The sequence below is a fragment of the Triticum aestivum genome, chromosome 2A (assembly GCF_018294505.1).
Source record: "Triticum aestivum cultivar Chinese Spring chromosome 2A, IWGSC CS RefSeq v2.1, whole genome shotgun sequence".
Taxonomy (NCBI): domain Eukaryota; kingdom Viridiplantae; phylum Streptophyta; class Magnoliopsida; order Poales; family Poaceae; genus Triticum; species Triticum aestivum.
In genome coordinates this window covers 538,599,038-538,617,805 of record NC_057797.1, presented here as the reverse complement: position 1 = coordinate 538,617,805, position 18,768 = coordinate 538,599,038, and positions in this window count along the sequence as shown.

The window sequence follows — 18,768 nt, the reverse complement described above, 5'->3', positions numbered from 1 at the left end:
CTCTCCGGCGCCGCCCCGCGTCCACATCGCCGGACAAGGCCGCCTGCGCTCCGGTCAACCTCGGTTCGCGTGAGAACCCTAGATCTGGAGGTCCAATTTTTCTTCTAAGTCCCCGTTTTCCAGATTCAAATGCCCTTATTCATCATGCCGTAACTTTGCATTAGTAGCTCCGTTTTGGGCATATAGCATATCAAAATGTCCGTCTCAGAGAGCACATTATTTCATCTCATTGCATCATTTTCATTTGAGTTCATCTTGATGTCCGAAACTCTATTGGAAGAGTGCTATTTGAGATAATTGTTAGATCTGCTGCTCCAAATAGCTATTTTTCATTTTTGCCATGATTATTGTGTGCATGATATGCCCCTGAGCTCTACATATGTTTTGTTATGTGCTTTGCCATCTTTCCAGAGGTGCAATCCATGTATTTTTGTGATGTGTGTGGTGACTAGCACAAGCTTGCAAAGTGGTTCATTCGTTAATGCTGATTTCAGGGACTTAGCAATTCCACTAAGTCCTTGATCTGTTTTTATCAATATGCCTTATGTTCATGTTGTTTCCTAGTGATCCGTGCCTCTTTTGAGGATGATCAGTAAGGATGTTTTGTTAATCTTGTAGTGCTCCATCCATCCGTGTCTTTGTTTGCAATTATGGAGTACCCTAGCTTGAGTCAATCGAGCTCTACTTTTGCTATTTCGTGAATCTGGGCAGATTGTCTACTTGTTAGCGATTTTGCCGAGGATGTTGTAGTTGATCTGTGCATGCTATGTTGTTGTTCTTGCCATGTCTAACTTGTATAATGTGTATTCTTGATGGGTGTATGCTTAGTTTGTCATGCCTTGATCTGTAGTGAGTGCATCGAGCTCGTAAACATGCCTACTTGATATCTGATTTGCATGCTCCAGTTTTTCACTAAGTCTGTGATCTGATTATGTTTTTGCCATGTTCACATGCTTGCAAATGTATTTTCTGATCCCTTTTGGCTCAAGGTCACTAAGGGACTTTTGTTAAGCTCTTTGAGTAGCTTCAAGCCATGCCTTGATTTGCCATGTTAAGTTCCTGTAGCATATAGTTTTCTTGCTCCAAAGTGTGCTACCTGATCTGAAATTCCAGACAAGTGTTAATTTCACTAAGTCTGAAATCTGGTTACAAATTGCACTTTTGCCATGCTTGTTTGAACCTGTTAATGGATGAATTGGCCGTATCTCAGTGTTCATCTTTTGTTAAGAATTATGAATGGATCCCTGCCATGTATTTTGTTGCCATGTTTGGGTGCTGTAGCATGCTTAACTTGTTGCATTTAGATGGCTACTTGCTGAATATCGTAGACCGGTGCCATATTTGAATTGCTTGCCATTTCCAAACCGTGTCTCCGATTCCGGTGTTATTTATATCAATTTCAACCGAAATCACCTCACCTTTCCAGTGGCACTCTTGGATTTCCAATTTGAGGCCAGGTTCATTCATTCCTTGCCAATTCTTGCATATGCATCACATATCGCATCCCGCACAGCATACCATGTTTGCATCATGTTGTTTGAGTTTGCACATGGTTGATTGTGTCCTTTTTGCTTGTTTGCTTGTTTGGGTAGAGCCAGGAGACGAGTTTGCTAACGAGGAGCCCGTTGAGTTTGCTTTTGAGGATCCAGTCAACTCTGACAACTTTGCAGGCAAGATGATCATACCCTCGAAATCACTTCTATCTTTGCTTTGCTAGATGCTCGCTCTTTTGCTATGCCTATGCTATGATGCCTACCACTTGCTTATCACGCCTCCCAAATTTCCATGTCAAACCTCTAACCCACCATGTCCTAGCAAACCGTTGATTAGCTATGTTACCGCTTTGCTCAGCCCCTCTTATAGCGTTGCTAGTTGCAGGTGAAGATTGGAGACCGTTCCTTGTTGGAACATTATTTTCTTGTTGGGATGTCATTATATTGCCTTGTTATCTTAATGCATCTATATACTTGGTAAAGGGTGGAAGGCTCGGCCTTTTGCCTAGTGTTTTGTTCTACTCTTGCCGCCCTAGTTTTCCGTCATATCGGTGTTATGTTCCCGAATTTTGTGTTCCTTAAACGGTTGGGTGATAATGGGAACCCCTTGACAGTTCGCCTTGAATAAAGCTTTTCCAGCAATGCCCAACCTTGGTTTTACCATTTGCCACCTAGCCTTTTTTCCCTTGGGTTTCCGGAGCCCAAGGGTCATCTTATTTAAACCCCCCCGGGCCAGTGCTCCTCTAAGTGTTGGTCCACCTCGTCAGCCGCCGGTGGCCACCAGGGGCAACTCTGGGATGGCCTACCGGAAGTTTGCACAATCTGAGTGTGCCCTGAGAACGAGATATGTGCAGCTCCTATTGGGATTTGTCGGCACATTCGGGCGGTGTTGCTGGATTTGTTTTAACTTGTCGAAGTGTCTTGTAGAACCGGGATACCGAGTCTGATCGGAATGTCTCGGGAGGAGGTATATCCTTCGTTGACCGTGAGAGCTTGTCATGGGTTAGTTGGGACTCCCCTTCAGGGATTTTAACTTTCGAAAGCCATGCCCGCGGTTATGGGCATATGGAAATTTGTTAATGTCCAGTTGTAGATAACTTGAACCTAAACTTAATTAAAATGAATCAACTGTGTGAGTTACCGTGATGGTCTCTTCTCGGTGGAGTCCGGGAAGTGAACACGGTGTTGGAGTAATGCTTGCCGCAGGTTGTTCTCTAGTTATTCGTTCGCGCTTTGCCTTCTCTTCTCGCTCTCTTTTGCGAACAGGTTAGCCACCATATATGCTAGTCGCTTGCTGCAGCTCCACATATTTACCTTGCCTTACCTATAAGCTTAAATAGTCTTGATCGCGAGGGTGCGAGATTGCTGAGTCCCTGTGGCTCACAGATTACTTCCAAACCAGATGCAGGGCCTGACGACTCCGTTCCAGATGATGCACTTGAGCTCAAGTGGGAGTTCGACGAGGACTCACGCCGTTACTATGTGTCTTTCCCTGATGATCAGTAGTAGTGCCTAGTTGGGGCGATCGGGACCGTGTCGCATGTTGGGTTGATCTTTTATTTTGGCACCGTAGTCGGGCCATGAGTGATTGGATGATGTAATGCTATTTATGTACTTTGTTTGACGTGGCGAGTGTAAGCCAACTATGTACCTTCCCCTTTTATTATCTATATTACATGGGATGTTGTGAAGATTGCCTTACTTGCGACATTGCTTTCAATGCAGTTATGCCTCTAAGTCGTGCTTCGACACGTAGGAGATATAGCCGCATCGAGGGCATTACAAGTTGGTAATCAGAGCCTTCCACGACCTTAGGAGCCCCCACTGATTGATCGTTTTTAGCAGCCGTTGTTGAGTCTAGAAAAATGTTTTGAGTCATTTAGGAATTATATATCGGAGAGTTTAGGAATTCTTTTTACTCCCCAGTCTCCTCATCGCTCTGGTAAGGCTTCCTGACGTAGAGTTTTGACTCTTCTCTTCTCAAATTTCACAAAAAAAATTAGGATCACGCGGGTATCTTGGAATCGTTCCGATGGTTTTGTGATGAGAACATTGTTCTTGGTGCCTCCTGTCATTTAGGGGTTGTGGCGGTGTCCCGGGGAGTTGAGCTCCGAAGTGTTGTCGTCACAATTTTATTGTTGCAGTTCTGGAATACCTGAGTTTAGTACGCCGACATCGAAAATATCTTTTATGCAGTTGTTGGTGAGATAACCTCGACGCCACCCAGTACTGGGGCGGGAGTTCGGGAGTATTGCCATAACTTGTATAACAGATGCTTTTCGAAGGTTGAGGTAGATGGTTTCCGAAGTTTTTCTCGGTTATGTGTTGAAGCATGGATACAGCTGGATGTAGGATTTGCTAGATTTGGGTGAGATATTATGCTTCCCCTGTATCCCCAACACCTGATTGCATAACCGGAAAGGTTCGGGAGTTTCATAGGTGGGAATTCTTGTAGCTCTAGTTCTTCTTCCACGAATATTTGGTTTGAGATTGGGATTTCTTACCGAGTATTCGTTCTTGCTCCGTACCTTGTTGATTTATTCCTCTACCTAAATTCTAAGTGGCTTCTCAATTTATGGATATGTGACCATTTCAAGTGGAATTCATTCGTTCTTATGTTCGGATGTGAAGACTATATGTTGCAATTTCATCTCGCTTGATTCAACTTCAATTTTTTTGTCAATGTGCTAACGGATGTCACCCTCTTCAGGATGGCTCCCGCTAAGAGCAGCAATCACAATCAGAATCAGGATCCTCCACCACCTCCTCCTCCTCCGGAGGCATGGCAAGCTGTGATGGCCGCTACCAATGCAAACACGTAGTTGATCATGCAAATTCTTCAAGAGCGCAACCAAGCGAACCAAGGCAACCAAGGCAACAATCAGAATCACTTTGCTACACTCAACCAGTTCCTTGCAAACCAGCCAAAGACCTTCAGCAATTGTGTTGAGGCAACTAATGCTGACGATTGGCTTGTGGACTTACGCAAGCATTTCGAGTGCAGTAACGTCAGGCCTGAGGACTTTGTCAAGTTCGCTTCCTTCCAACTCAAAGACCAAGCTGCAGAATGGTTCCAGCAGTACAAGGATTCTAGAGGAGGCCATGTGATTACCTGGGATGAATTCCGTCAAGACTTCAAAGCTCATCACATTCCTCAGAGCGTGGTTGAAAGCAAGAGTGAGGAATTCTGCAACCTGAAGCAAGGCTCTTTGTCTGTCTATGACTACAACAAGTTGTTTCAGAAGCTCGCCCGCTTTCCTAAGTAGGACGTCCCTGACGAGAAGAGCATGATATACCAGTTCAGGGGTGGTCTCAGAGAAGAAATCCAGCTAGCTCTTGTTCTCTTTGAGCCCTTGAGGTACGATGAGTTCTACAACATGGCATTGAAGCAAGAGGCTGCTCAACTGAGGTGTGATGCTTCCAAGAAGCGAGTCAGAGATGTTACTCCTTCTTCCTCTACTCAAGTGGCCAAGCAGCAGAAGTATTGGCTTCCTCCTCCTCTGTTCCGTCAGCCGTATCAGAAGAGCAAAGGTGGCAGTGGATCTTCCCACCCACCCAACCCTGGCTTTCAGAACAAGACTGCGTCTCAAGCTTCAAGATCGAGTGCTCCGTATCACCGTCCGCTTTCAGAGGTCACGTGCAACAAGTGCCAATAGAAGGGTCACTATGCCAACAAATGCTTCAATCAGAGGCGTCTCCCTCCTCCTCCTCCTGTGAGATCGGCAAGTACAGCTATGGTCAAGCATAACCCCAAGCACGCCAAGGTCAATTTGATGAATGCAGCTCAGGCAGAGGACTCGTCAGATGTCATCATGGGTAACCTTCCTATTAATGATATTCCAGCTAAAGTTCTTTTTGACACTGGTGCATCGCATTGTTTCATCTCAACACCGTTTACATCTAGGCATGAATTGACTTTGCAAGTTTTGCCTAGTCTGTTAGCAGTTGTCTCTCCCGGTAAGCGCATGCATGCTAACTCCATTGTTCCGGATATTTCTATCATGATGGGTGATTTCAAGTTTCTGGCTTCTCCAATGGTCCTTGGTAACTCGGATATTGATCTTATTCTCGGGATGGATTGGCTTTCTAAGCACAAGGCTCAGCTTGATTGTGCAGCCAGGCAGATTCAATTGACACATTCGTCTGAGGATGTAATTGTCTTTGCCGCTCGGGATAATACCATCCGTCTGTTTTCTCTCAATGAGAAGGGTGAACTGGATGCCATCTCTCAAATTCCAGTCGTTTGCGAATATCAAGACGTCTTTCCAGAAGAGCTTCCAGGAATGCCTCCGCGCCGGCTAGTTGAATTCTTCATCGATCTTGATCCTGGCACGGAACTGGTTTGCAAACGTCCTTACAAGCTCGGACCTGAAGAGTTGAAGGAGCTGAAGAAGCAACTCGATATTCAAGAGCGAATGGGTCTCATCCGACCTAGTTCCTCTCCGTGGGGTTGTGGAGTTCTTTTTGTGAAGAAGAAGGATGGAATGGACCGACTTTATGTTGACTACCGTCCATTGAACAAGAAGACTATCAAGAACAAATACCCACTTCCCAACATCAACGAGCTGTTCGAACAACTCAAAGGTGCCCAAGTATTCTCCAAGCTTGATCTCCGTATGGGTTATCATCAGATTCGAATCCGTGAGCAAGATATTCCCAAGACGGCTTTCAGGACAAGCTATGGCTCATATGAATACACTGTCATGTCTTTTGGCCTCGTCAGCGCTCCTCCGACTTTCTCTCGCATGATGAACTTCATCTTCAACACCTACACCAATGACTTCGTTTTGGTCTATCTCGACGACATTCTGGTCTTTTCAAAGAACAAGGAAGATCATGCTAAACACTTGCATTTGGTGCTTGATAAGCTCAGGGAACACCAGTTCTACGCCAAGTTCTCAAAGTGCGAGTTTTGGCTCGATGAGGTTCTTTACCTTGGGCATATCATCTCCGCCAAGGGCATTGCGGTGAATCCTGAGAAGGTGTCTGCAATTGTCAATTGGGAACCACCTCAGAACGTGCAGCAACTCCGTAGCTTCCTCGGTCTCGCAAGCTACTGTCGAAGGTTCGTTGAGAACTTTTCAAAGATCGCGAAGCCTCTTTCAAATCTTCTCCAGAAGCACGTCAAGTACGTTTGGTCTCCGAAGTGTGACATTGCTTTCAACACTTTGAAAGAGAAATTGGTCACTGCTCCAGTTCTGAGTCCTCCTGATGAATCCAAACCGTTCGAGGTCTTCTGCGATGCCTCTCTTCAAGGTCTTGGTGCAGTGTTGATGCAAGAGAAGAAAGTTGTGGCTTATACCTCTCGCCAGTTGAAGCCCAACGAGAAGAACTACCCCACTCATGACCTCGAGTTGGCGGAAGTTGTGCATGCTCTTTTGACTTGGAGACATCTCTTATTGGGAAGAAAAGTGGACATCTTCACTGACCACAAGAGTGTCAAGTACATCTTCACTCAGCCTAATCTCAACCTCAGGCAGACTCGATGGGTAGAAATGATTCAAGAGTATAATCCGAGTATCGAGTATACTCCAGGCAAGGCCAATGTGATTGCTGACGCATTGAGCAGGAAGGCTTACTGCAACAGTCTTATTCTCAAGCCTTATCAACCTGAGCTTTGTTAAGCTTTCTGCAAACTTAATCTGCAAGTTGTTCCTCAAGGTTTCCTCGCCAACCTTCAAGTATCTCCTACCTTGGAAGACCAGATTCGCCAAGCCCAGCTTCTTGATGCTATGGTGAAAAAGGTGAAGATTGGGATTGCCAAGAGTCAACCCAAGTACAAGTGCTACCGCCTTGATGACGAGGATACTCTCTTCTTCGAGGATCGTATTGTTGTGCCCAAAGGTGATCTTCGCAAAGTTATCATGAACGAGGCTCACAATTCACTCCTCTCCATCCACCCTGGGAGCATGAAGATGTATCAGGACCTCAAGCAGGCTTATTGGTGGACTCGAATGAAGCGCGAGATTGCTCAGTTCGTGAATGAGTGTGATGTCTGCAGAAGGGTCAAGGCAGAACACCAAAGGCCAGCTGGTCTCCTCCAACCTCTTGCCATTCCAGAATGGAAGTTTGACCACATTGAGATGGACTTCGTGACTGGGTTTCCAAAGTCCAAGCGTGGCAATGATACTATATTCGTTGTCATCGACAAACTCACTAAAGTGGCTCACTTTCTGCCTATCAAAGAGTCAATCACTGCAGCTCAATTGGCGGAGCTGTATACCTCTCGAATTGTCTCTCTGCACGGTATTCCACAGATGATCTCTTCAGACCGTGGCAACATCTTTACCTCCAAGTTTTGGGATTCTTTTCAGAAGGCCATGGGCACCAACATCCGCTTCAGCACAACTTTCCATCCTCAAACTAGCGGTCAAGTTGAGCGTGTTAACCAGATTCTTGAAGATATGCTCAGGGCTTGTGTGATCTCCTTCGACATGAAGTGGGAGGATTGTCTTCCATATGCTGAATTCTCCTACAACAACATTTTTCAAGCAAGTTCGGGCAAGGCCCCATTCGAAATTCTGCATGGCAGGAAGTGCCATACCCCTCTCAACTGGTCTGAAACCGGTGAACGTCAACTTCTGGAAATGACTTAATCATAGAGGCAGAGGAAATGTGCAAAGTCATTCGAGATAACCTCAAAGCAGCGCAATCGCGCCAGAAGAGCTACTATGATAGTAAGCACCGTGATTTGGCTTTCGAGATCGGAGATCATGTTTACCTCCGCGTCTCTCCAATGAAAGGTACTCGTCGCTTCGGTATCAAAGGGAAGCTTGCCCCTAGATACGTGGGACCTTTCAAGATCATCAACAAGAGAGGCGATCTCGCCTATCAACTCGAGCTTCCTCCAAACTTTGCAAATGTTCACGACTTGTTCCATGTCTCTCAGCTCCGTAAGTGCTTCAAGACTCCTGAACGCACCGTCAACTTCGAAGACATTGATCTCCAAGAAGATCTCTCCTATCGTGAGCACCCCGTTGCTATTCTTGAAGAGACTGAACGCAAGACTCGCAATAAGTCAATCAAATTCCTCAAAGTCAAGTGGTCACACCATTCCGATCGTGAAGCCACCTGGGAACGCGAGGATCACCTCCGTTCTGAGTACCCGGCGTTTTTCCAGTCCTAGGTCTCGGGACGATATCCTTTCGTAGTGGTGGAGTGTTGTAACACCCTAGATGTAATTTACCTAAAATCTATCCAACTGTTGCCGTTTCCGGCGTTAAGTTATTTTATTTTCTCGGGTTCGGGTTTTTGTCTCCGTGTGTTGTTATCGTTGTCATGCATCTCATATCATGTGATCATGTGCATTGCATTTGCATACGTGTTCATCTCATGCATCCGAGCATTTTCCCCGTTGTCCGTTTTGCATTCTGGCGCTCCGTTCTCCTCCGGTGGTCATTTCTACCTTTCTTTCGTGTGTGGGGTTTAAACATTTCCGGATTGGACTGAGACTTGCCAAGCGTCCTTGGTTTACTACTGGTAGACCGCCTGTCAAGTTTCGTACCATTTGGACTTCGTTTGATGCTCCAACAGTTAACCGAGGGACCGAGAAGGCCTCGTGTGTGTTGCATCCCAACTCCCCTCCAATTTGGCCCCAAACCCACCAAAACCCTCTCCATCATCTAGAGCGTTCGATCACGATCGCGTGGCCGAAAACCTCACCTCTTTTGGACACTCCTAGCTCCCTCTATGCCTATAAATAGCCCCCCTCCGAAATCCATGGGTCCTTCCCCAAACCCTAAAAAAATCATCTCCGCCGCCACCGGACACGTCCGGACAACGCCGGACGCGTCCGCCGCCGCCTCCGCGCCAACCCGTTCGCGCCACGTGTCGCGCCACCGCCCCCTCCGCCGCCGGCCCGCCAGGCCCGCGCGGGGCCCTTCCCGGCCCGCGCGCCCGCCGCCACCTGTCACCCGCAACCGCGCCTCGCGCCGCCCGCCCCCGCCGCCCGCGCCCGCGCCCTTCGCCGGCGGCTGCCGCCGCCTTGGTCGCCGTCCTCGCCGCCGTCGGGATCCGGCGCCGCCCCGCGTCCACATCGCCGGACAAGGCTGCCTGCGCTCCGGCCAACCTCGATTCGCGTGAGAACCCTAGATCTGGAGGTCCAATTTTTCTTCTAAGTCCCTCTTTTCCAGATTCAAATGCCCTTGTTCATCGTGTCGTAACTTTGCATTAGTAGCTCCGTTTTGGGCATATAGCATGTCAAAATGTTCGCCTCAGAGAGCACATTATTTCAAATCATTGCATCATTTTCAATTGAGTTCATCTTGATGCCCGAAACGCTGTTGGATGAGTGCTATTTGAGATAATTGTTAGATCTGCTGCTCCAAATAACTATTTGTCATTTTTGCCATGATTATTGTGTGCATGGTATGCCCCTGAGCTCTACATATGTTTTGTTATGTGCTTTGCCATCTTTCCAGAGGTGCAATCCATGTATTTTTGTGATGTGTGTGGTGACTAGGACAAGCTTGCAAAGTGGTGCATTCATTAATGCTGATTTCAGGGACTTAGCAATTCCACTAAGTCCTTGATCTGTTTTATCAATATGCCTTATGTTCATGTTGTTTCCTAGTGATCCATGCCTCTTTTGAGGATGATCAGTAAGGATGTTTTGTTAATCTCGTAGTGCTCTATCCATCCATGTCTTTGTTTGCAATTATGGAGGACCCTAGCTTGAGTCAATCGAGCTCTACTTTTGCTATTTCGTGAATCTGGGCAGATTGTCTACTTGTTAGCGATTTTGCCGAGGATGTTGTAGTTGATCCGTGCATGCTATGTTGTTGTTCTTGCCATGCCTAACTTGTATAATGTGTATTCTTGATGGGTGTATGCTTAGTTTGTCATGCCTTGATCTGTAGTGAGTGCATCGAGCTCGTAAACATGCCTACTTGATATCTGATTTGCATGCTCCAGTTTTTCACTAAGTCTGTGATCTGATTATGTTTTTGCCATGTTCACATGCTTGCAAATGTATTTTCTGATCCCTTTTGGCTCAAGGTCACTAAGGGACTTTTCTTAAGCTCTTTGAGTAGATCCATGCCATGCCTTGCTTTTCCATATTAAGTTCCTGTAGCATATAGTTTTCTTGCTCCAAAGTGTGCTACCTGATCTGAAATTCCAGACAAGTGTTAATTTCACTAAGTCTGAAATCTGGTTACCAATTGCACTTTTGCCATGCTTGTTTGAACATGTTAATGGATGAATTGGCCATACCTCAGTGTTCATCTTGTGTTAAGCATTATGAATGGATCCCTGCCATGTATTTTGTTGCCATGTTTGGGTGCTGTATGATGCTTAACTTGTTGCATTTAGATGGCTACTTGCTGTATATCGCAGACCGGTGCCATATTTGAATTGCTTGCCATTTCCAAACCGTGTCTCCGATTCCGGTGTTCTTTATATCGATTTCAACCAAAATCACCTCACCTTTCCAGTGGCACTCTTGGATTTCCAAGTTGAGGCCAGATTCATTCATTCCTTCCCAAATCTTGCATATTTATCACATATCGCATCCCGCACAGCATACCATGTTTGCATCATGTTGTTTGAGTTTGCACGTGGTTGATTGTGTCCTTTTTGCTTGTTTGTCTTGTTTGGGTAGAGCCGGGAGACGAGTTCACTAACGAGGAGCCCGTTGAGTTTGCTTTCGAGAATCCAATCAACTCTGACAACTTTGCAGGCAAGATGATCATACCCTCGAAATCACTTCTATCTTTGCTTTGCTAGATGCTCGCTCTTTTGCTATGCCTATGCTATGATGCCTACCACTTGCTTATCATGCCTCCCAAATTGCCATGTCAAACCTCTAACCCACCATGTCCTAGCAAACCGTTGATTGGCTATGTTACCGCTTTGCTCAGCCCCTCTTATAGCGTTGCTAGTTGCAGGTGAAGATTGGAGACCGTTCCTTGTTGGAACATTATTTTCTTGTTCGGATATCATTATATTGCCTTGTTATCTTAATTCATCTATATACTTAGTAAAGGGTGGAAGCCTCGGCCTTTTTCCTAGTGTTTTGTTCCACTCTTTCCGCCCTAGTTTTCCGTCATATCGGTGTTATGTTCCCAGTTTTTGCGTTCCTTACGCGGTTGGGTGATAATGGGAACCCCTTGACAGTTCGCCTTGAATAAAGCTTTTCCAGCAATGCCCAACCTTGGTTTTACCATTTGCCACCTAGCCTTTTTTCCCTTGGGTTTCCGGAGCCCAAGGGTCATCTTATTTAAACCCCCCCCCCCCCCCCGGGCCAGGAGTGTTGGTCCACCTCGTCAGCCGCCGGCGGCCACCAGGGGAAACTGCGGGCTGGCCTATCGGAAGTTTGGACAATCTGAGTGTGCTCTGAGAACGAGATATGTGCAGCTCCTATCGGGATTTGTTGGCACATTCGGGCGGTGTTTCTGGATTTGTTTTAACTTGTTGAAGTGTCTTGTAGAACCGGGATACCGAGTCTGATCGGAATGTCTCGGGAGAAGGTATATCCTTCGTTGACCACGAGAGCTTGTGATGGGTTAAGTTGGGACTCCGCTGCAGGGATTTGAACTTTTGAAAGTTGTGCCCGCGGTTATGGGCAGATGGGAATTTGTTAATGTCTGGTTGTACATAACTTGAACCTAAACTTAATTAAAATGAATCAACTGTGTGAGTTACCGTGATGGTCTCTTCTCGGCGGAGTCCGGGAAGTGAACACGGTGTTGGAGTAATGCTTGCCGCAAGTTGTTCTCTAGTTATTCGTTCGCACTTTGCCTTCTCTTCTCGCTCTCTTTTGCGAACAGGTTAGCCACCATATATGCTAGTCGCTTGCTGCAGCTCCACATATTTACCTTGCCTTACCTATAAGCTTAAATAGTCTTGATCGCGAGGGTGCGAGATTGCTGAGTCCCTGTGGCTCACAGATTACTTCCAATCCAGATGCAGGGCCTGACGACTCCGTTCCAGATGACGCGCTTGAGCTCAAGTGGGAGTTCGGCGAGGACTCATGCCGTTAGTATGTGTCTTTCCCTGATGATCAGTAGTGGTGCCCAGTTGGGGCGATCGGGACCATGTCGCATGTTGGGTTGATCTTTTATTTTGGCACCGTAGTCGGGCCATGAGTGATTGGATGATGTAATGCTATTTATGTACTTTGTTTGATGTGGCGAGTGTAGCCAACTATGTATCTTCCCCTTTTATTATCTATATTACATGGGCTGTTGTGAAGATTGCCTTACTTGTGACATTGCTTTCAATGCGGTTATGCCTCTAAGTCGTGCTTCGACACGTAGGAGATATATCCGCATCGAGGGCGTTACAATGCACCATTCCGTAAGGGACCGATTGGATCCTAGAGTTTAATGCTATGGTTAGAATTTATTCTTAAAACTTTTATCGTAGTTGCGGATGCTTACAGGAGGGTTAATCATATTTAATGCTATGGTTTGTTCAAGTAAGAACAACACCTTAGCACCGGTCCACCCACATATCAAATTATCAAAGTAGCGAACACAAATCAAACCAACATGATGAAAGTGACTAGATGAAATTCCTGTGTACCCTCAAGAACACTTTGCTCATTATAAGAAACCGTTTTGGCCTGTCCTTTGCCTCAAAAGGATTGGACTACCTTGCTGCACACTTGTTACAATTATCGTTACTTGCTCGTTACAAATTACCTTGCCATCAAACTACTCGCTACTTACAATTTCAGCACTTGCAGACACTACCCTACTGAAAACTACTTGTCATTTCCTTCTGCTCCTTGTTGGGTTCGACACTCTTAATTATCAAAAATAGCTACAATTGATCCCCTATACTTGTGGGTCATCGAGGCTATTTTCTGGCACCGTTGCCGGGGAGTGAAGCGGTTCTGGTAAGTGGAATTCGGTAAGGAAACATTTATATAGTGTGCTGAAATTTATTGTGACTTGTTACTATGGAAAACAATCCTTTGAGGGGTATGTTTGGGGTATCTTCACCTCGTCTAGAACCACAATTAGTTACCCCTCAACCTACTACACCTACTGAAAATATTGAATATGAAATTCCTTCAGGTATGATAGAACAACTGCTAGCTAATCCTTATGCAGGAGATGGAAGTGAACATCCTGATATGCACTTGATATATGCGGAACAATTTGTGGATTGTTTAAGCTTGCAGGTTTACCTGGAGATGAGGTGATGAGAAAGGTTTTCCCTTTATCTTTGAAGGGAAAAGCATTGGCATGGTATAGGCTATGTGATGATATTGGATCATGTAATTGGAATCGTTTGAAATTGGAGTTCGACCAAAAAATTTATCCTATGCATCTAGTTCATCGTGATTGGAATTATATATATATATATTTTGGCCTCGTGAAGGAGAAAGTATCGCTCTAGCTTGGGGGAGGCTTAAGTCAATGTTATATTCATGCCCCAATCGTGAGCTCTCAAGAGAAATTATTCTCCAGAACTTTTATGCTCGGCTTTCTCGTAATGATCAAACCATGCTTGATACTTCTTGTGCTGGTCCTTTTATGAAGAAAACTATTGAATTCTGGTGGGATCTTTTGGAAAGAATTAAACGCAACTCTGAAGATTGGGAACTCGACGAAGGTAAAGAGTCAGGTATTAAACTTAAGTATGATTGTGTTAAACCTTCTATGGATACCGATGCTTTTCAAAAGTTTAGCACTAAATATGGACTTGACTCTAAGATAGTAGCCTCCTTTTGTGAATCATTTGCTACTCATTTTGAACTCCTTAAGGAGAAGTGGTTTAAATATTACCCACCTATTAAAGAAGAAATTAAAGAACCAGTACCAGTTAAAGAAGAAGCTATACTTTATAATGTTGATCCAGTTGTACCTACTGCTTATTTTGACAAACCTCCTTTTCCTATTAGGATAAAGGAACATGCTAAAGTTTCAACTGTGGTTAACAAAAGCTATGTTAGAACACCTAAACCTGATGAACAAACTAAAGTAGAACCTAGCATTGCTATGGTTAAAGATATCTTGGAAGAAGATATGGATGGGCATGTTATTTACTTCTGTGAATAAGCTGCAAGAATTGCTAAACCTGGTGGAAAAGATAAACATAGACCTGTTGTTGGCATGCCTGTTATTTTGGTTAAAATAGGAAATCACTGTTATCATGGTTTATGTGATATGGGTGCTAGTGTGAGTGTTATTCCTTACACTCTATATCAAGAAATTATAAAGGACATATCACCTGCTGAGTTAGAAGACATAGATGTTACTATTAAACTTGCTAATAGAGACACCATATCACCTTGTGGGATTATTAGAGATGTTGAAGTCTTGTGTGGGAAAATAAAATAACCTACTAATTTTCTTCTTCTTGGTACCCCACAAGATGACTTATGTCCCATTATCTTTGGTAGACCTTTCTTGAACACCGTTAATGCTAAGATAGATTGCAAGAAACAAACTATGGGTATTAGCTTTGGTGATGAGTCTCATGAGTTTAATTTTTCCAAGTTTAGTAGAAACCATCATGAAAAAGAATTGCCTAACAAGGATGAATTAATTGGTCTTGCTTCTATTGCTATGCCACCATTGATCCTTTAGAACAATATTTGCTAGACCATGAGAATGATTTACATATGCATGAAAGAAATGAAATAGATAATATTTTCTTTGAACAACGTCCTCTACTTAAACACAATTTTCCTATTGAAACTATTGGAGGTCATCCTCTACCTAAGGGTGATCCTGTGTTTAAATTAAAACAATTGCCAGACACCTTCAAATATGCTTATCTTAATGAAAAGAAGATATATCATGTTATTATTAGTGCTAACCTTTCAAAACATGAAGAAGAAAGAGTATTGAAAGCTCTAAGGAAGCACCGAGCTGCCATTGGATATACTCTTGATGATTTAAAGGGCATTAGTCCCACTCTATGTCAGCACAAAATTAATATGGAACCTGGTGCTAAACCAGTTGTTGATCACCAATGAGGGAGTCCTAGATTAGGGGGTCTCCGGATAGCCGGACTGTACCCTTTGGCCGGACTGTTGGACTATGAAGATACAAGATTGAAGACTTCGTCCCGTGTTCGGAAGGGACTCTCCTTGGCGTGGAAGGCAAGCCAGGCAATATGGATATGTAGATCTCCTCCCTTGTAACCGACCTTGTGTAACCCTAACCCCCTCCGGTGTCTATATAAATCGGAGGGTTTAGTCCGTAGGACAACAGACAATCATACCATAGGCTAGCTTCTAGGGTTTAGCCTCTACGATCTCGTGGTAGATCTACTCTTGTAATATCATATCATCAAGAACAATCAAGTAGGACGCAGGGTATTACCTCCATCAAGAGGGCCCGAACCTGGGTAAACATCATGTCCCCTGCCTCCTGTTACCATCCACCTTAGACGCATAGTTCGGGACCCCCTACCCGAGATCCGCCGGTTTTGACACTGACATTGGTGCTTTCATTGAGAGTTCCACTGCATCGTCATCATAAGGAGGGATGGCTCGTCTCGTTGTCAAGGACAACATCACCTCTGGGGGAGCCCTGGCTGTAGGCCAAACTCTCTGAATAGGCGGCTTCGTCATGACCGCCCGCTCGGCCGCTGCACCGACGATGACTTCTCAGGTCATCGAAAATAGCCTCCACATCAGCTCAAAATTCGCCGAGCAAATGGATCCAATGGAGCTCTCCTCTTTGAATGAGCTCTTGGATCGCATCGCCGCTCTGGGAGTCGCTACGGACTATGATCAGACCAGGTTTAAACCCGACCAAATGGAGATTAACTCTCCGCCAGTCACCCATCAGATAGCGGTGGTGGAGGAGCAATGCGGCGATTCTCCCTCTATCCTGAGGACGAACTATGTCTGGATTCCCGAGCTCTCTGAGCCGGATACCCGCTCACGGGAGGGCATCGCCCTAACCCTGAACCTAGAATCAGGTCGCATACCGAACCCGTGGGGCAACATCCCGGAGCCCGAACTTCCAAGATCGGAAACTCCCCTGCCCCGGGATCTCAGATTGGGTCAAGGTCTGGACTTAAATCCACCCACCCACCCAAATACAAACGATCTTTCCCACATTAGACAAGCGCCCCAAGAGACAGTACATCACTATTGGGCCAGATTCCTCCTTGTAATGAACAAGGTCAAGGACTGTCGCGAGGAAGACGCAATTTCGTTCTTTTGCAAAAATTGCACAGACAAGGGAATCTTCAACGCCATAAGTCACCGTGACATAGCACACTTAGCTGACTTGGCTGCCATAGTACGGAACTACTGTGCGATGGAAAGCGCCTGGAAAACCCAAACACAATTTTGGGATAATCCGGATCTGACAAAACCCCCAGTCCGAACTAAAAGGGTGCACTCTCATAAGTCGCGTGACTCAATTACAAAGAAGCAAAAGCCCACTACAGGGCGTGGAACCGTATTGGAGGGATGGCTTAACGGGCTTGCAAAATTCATAGTACAACGGATACCATATCAACACACAGCCTTAGAGCATGTTGGGTACCCCGGCAGGTGGCCAAGAGCGGTGAGGATCTCCTCATCCAAAATACCTCAGAACACCTTCTCGTGGATAACAATATGGTATTGACGGTCTTCGAGACCTTCGCCACAAATAATAGGCGTAAGCGAACACTCCGCAGCCTTGCCGAAGTCTGCCACGTGGCAGCAATAAATCCATGGAGCGACATGGCTATCACCTTCAATGCCAGTGACGAACCTAAATTCCGAACAGCCCGAGCACCAGCCGCTTTGGTCCTCAGTCCAATTGTGGACGGCTTTCGGCTCACTAAAGTGCTCATGGACGGCGGCAGCGGATTAAACCTCATTTATGAGGAGACTCTTCAAATTTTGAAAATAGACAACAACCGTATGGAGCAAAGCAACATGACCTTCCGAGGGATCATCCCCAGTCGGGAGGCATGTTGCGCTGGGAAAATCACACTAAATGTGGTATTCGGCACTCCGGAGAATTACAGGTCTGAAGAAATCACATTCCAAGTGGCCCCGTTCAGTAGCGGATACCACGCCCTTCTAGGGCGGGAGGCATTCATGATTTTTCAAGCCATACCCCATTACGAGTACATGAAGCTCAAAATGCCCGGACCCAATGGGATCATCACTCTAGCTAGTGATCCGGACAGAGCAGTCTGCGTCGAGAACAAAACAGCCGCACTGGCCCTCGAGGCATTATCCGAAGCCCTTGTGGCAGAGGAGTTAACCGCACTGCGCTCTACAGTGGACAGGGACGACGTGATACTAGACAAAAGATCCAAGTCCACCTCCTTTAAACCAGCGGATGAAATAGTCAAATTCCAAGTCCATCCAACGGACCCCACAAAAACAGCATCCATTGGGGCTCAGTTAAAACCCGCCGTAGACGCCGCACTACGGGAGTTCCTGCGCAAGAATTGGGACATATTCGCCTGGCATCATTCAGACATGCCAGGAATCCCACGCAGGCTGGCCGAGCATAGCCTTAACATTCTAAAAGGATTCAAGCCGGTCAAGCAGACTCTTTGGTGTTTCTCCGAACCTAAGCGACAAGCCATGGGAAAGGAGCTAGCCAAATTACTGGAGGCCGGATTCATTAGAGAAATAAAGCATCCGGACTGGCTAGCAAACCTAGTGATGGTGCCAACGAAGGACAAATCCTAGCGCCTATGCGTCGACTTCAAGGACCTCAATAAGGCTTGCCCAAAGGATCCCTTCCCCCTCCCTCGCATCGATCAAATTATCGATGCTACCGCAAAACATGACTCATTGTGCTTCCTCGATGCATACTCTGGTTACCACCAAATTAAGATGGCGGAGTCTGACCAAGCCACAACGGCATTTATCACCCCATACAGCCCCTTCTATTTTAACACAATGCCCTTCGAGCTCAAAAATGCCGGCGCAACATATCAGCGAATGATTCAGACATGTCTGGAAAAGGAAATCGGCAAAACAGTGGAGGCATACGTCGACGATGTGGTCGTTAAAACCAGACACGTCGACTCCTTAATAGACGACTTGAGGCTCACGTTCGACAATCTCCGAATATACGACATTAAGCTCAATCCAGAAAAATGCATTTTTGGCGTACCCGCCGGAAAGCTCCTGGGCTTTATCGTCTCCAGCAGAGGAATTGAAGCAAATCCAGCAAAAATCCAGGCTCTATCGCAGTTGGCTATCCCAACTGACCTCAAGCAAATCCAGAAGTTAACTGGATGTGTGGCGGCTTTAAGCCGCTTTATCTCCCGATTAGGAGAAAAGGCACTCCCCCTTTATCGCCTTCTTCGGCGCACCGAACACTTCGAGTGGACGGATGCATCCACG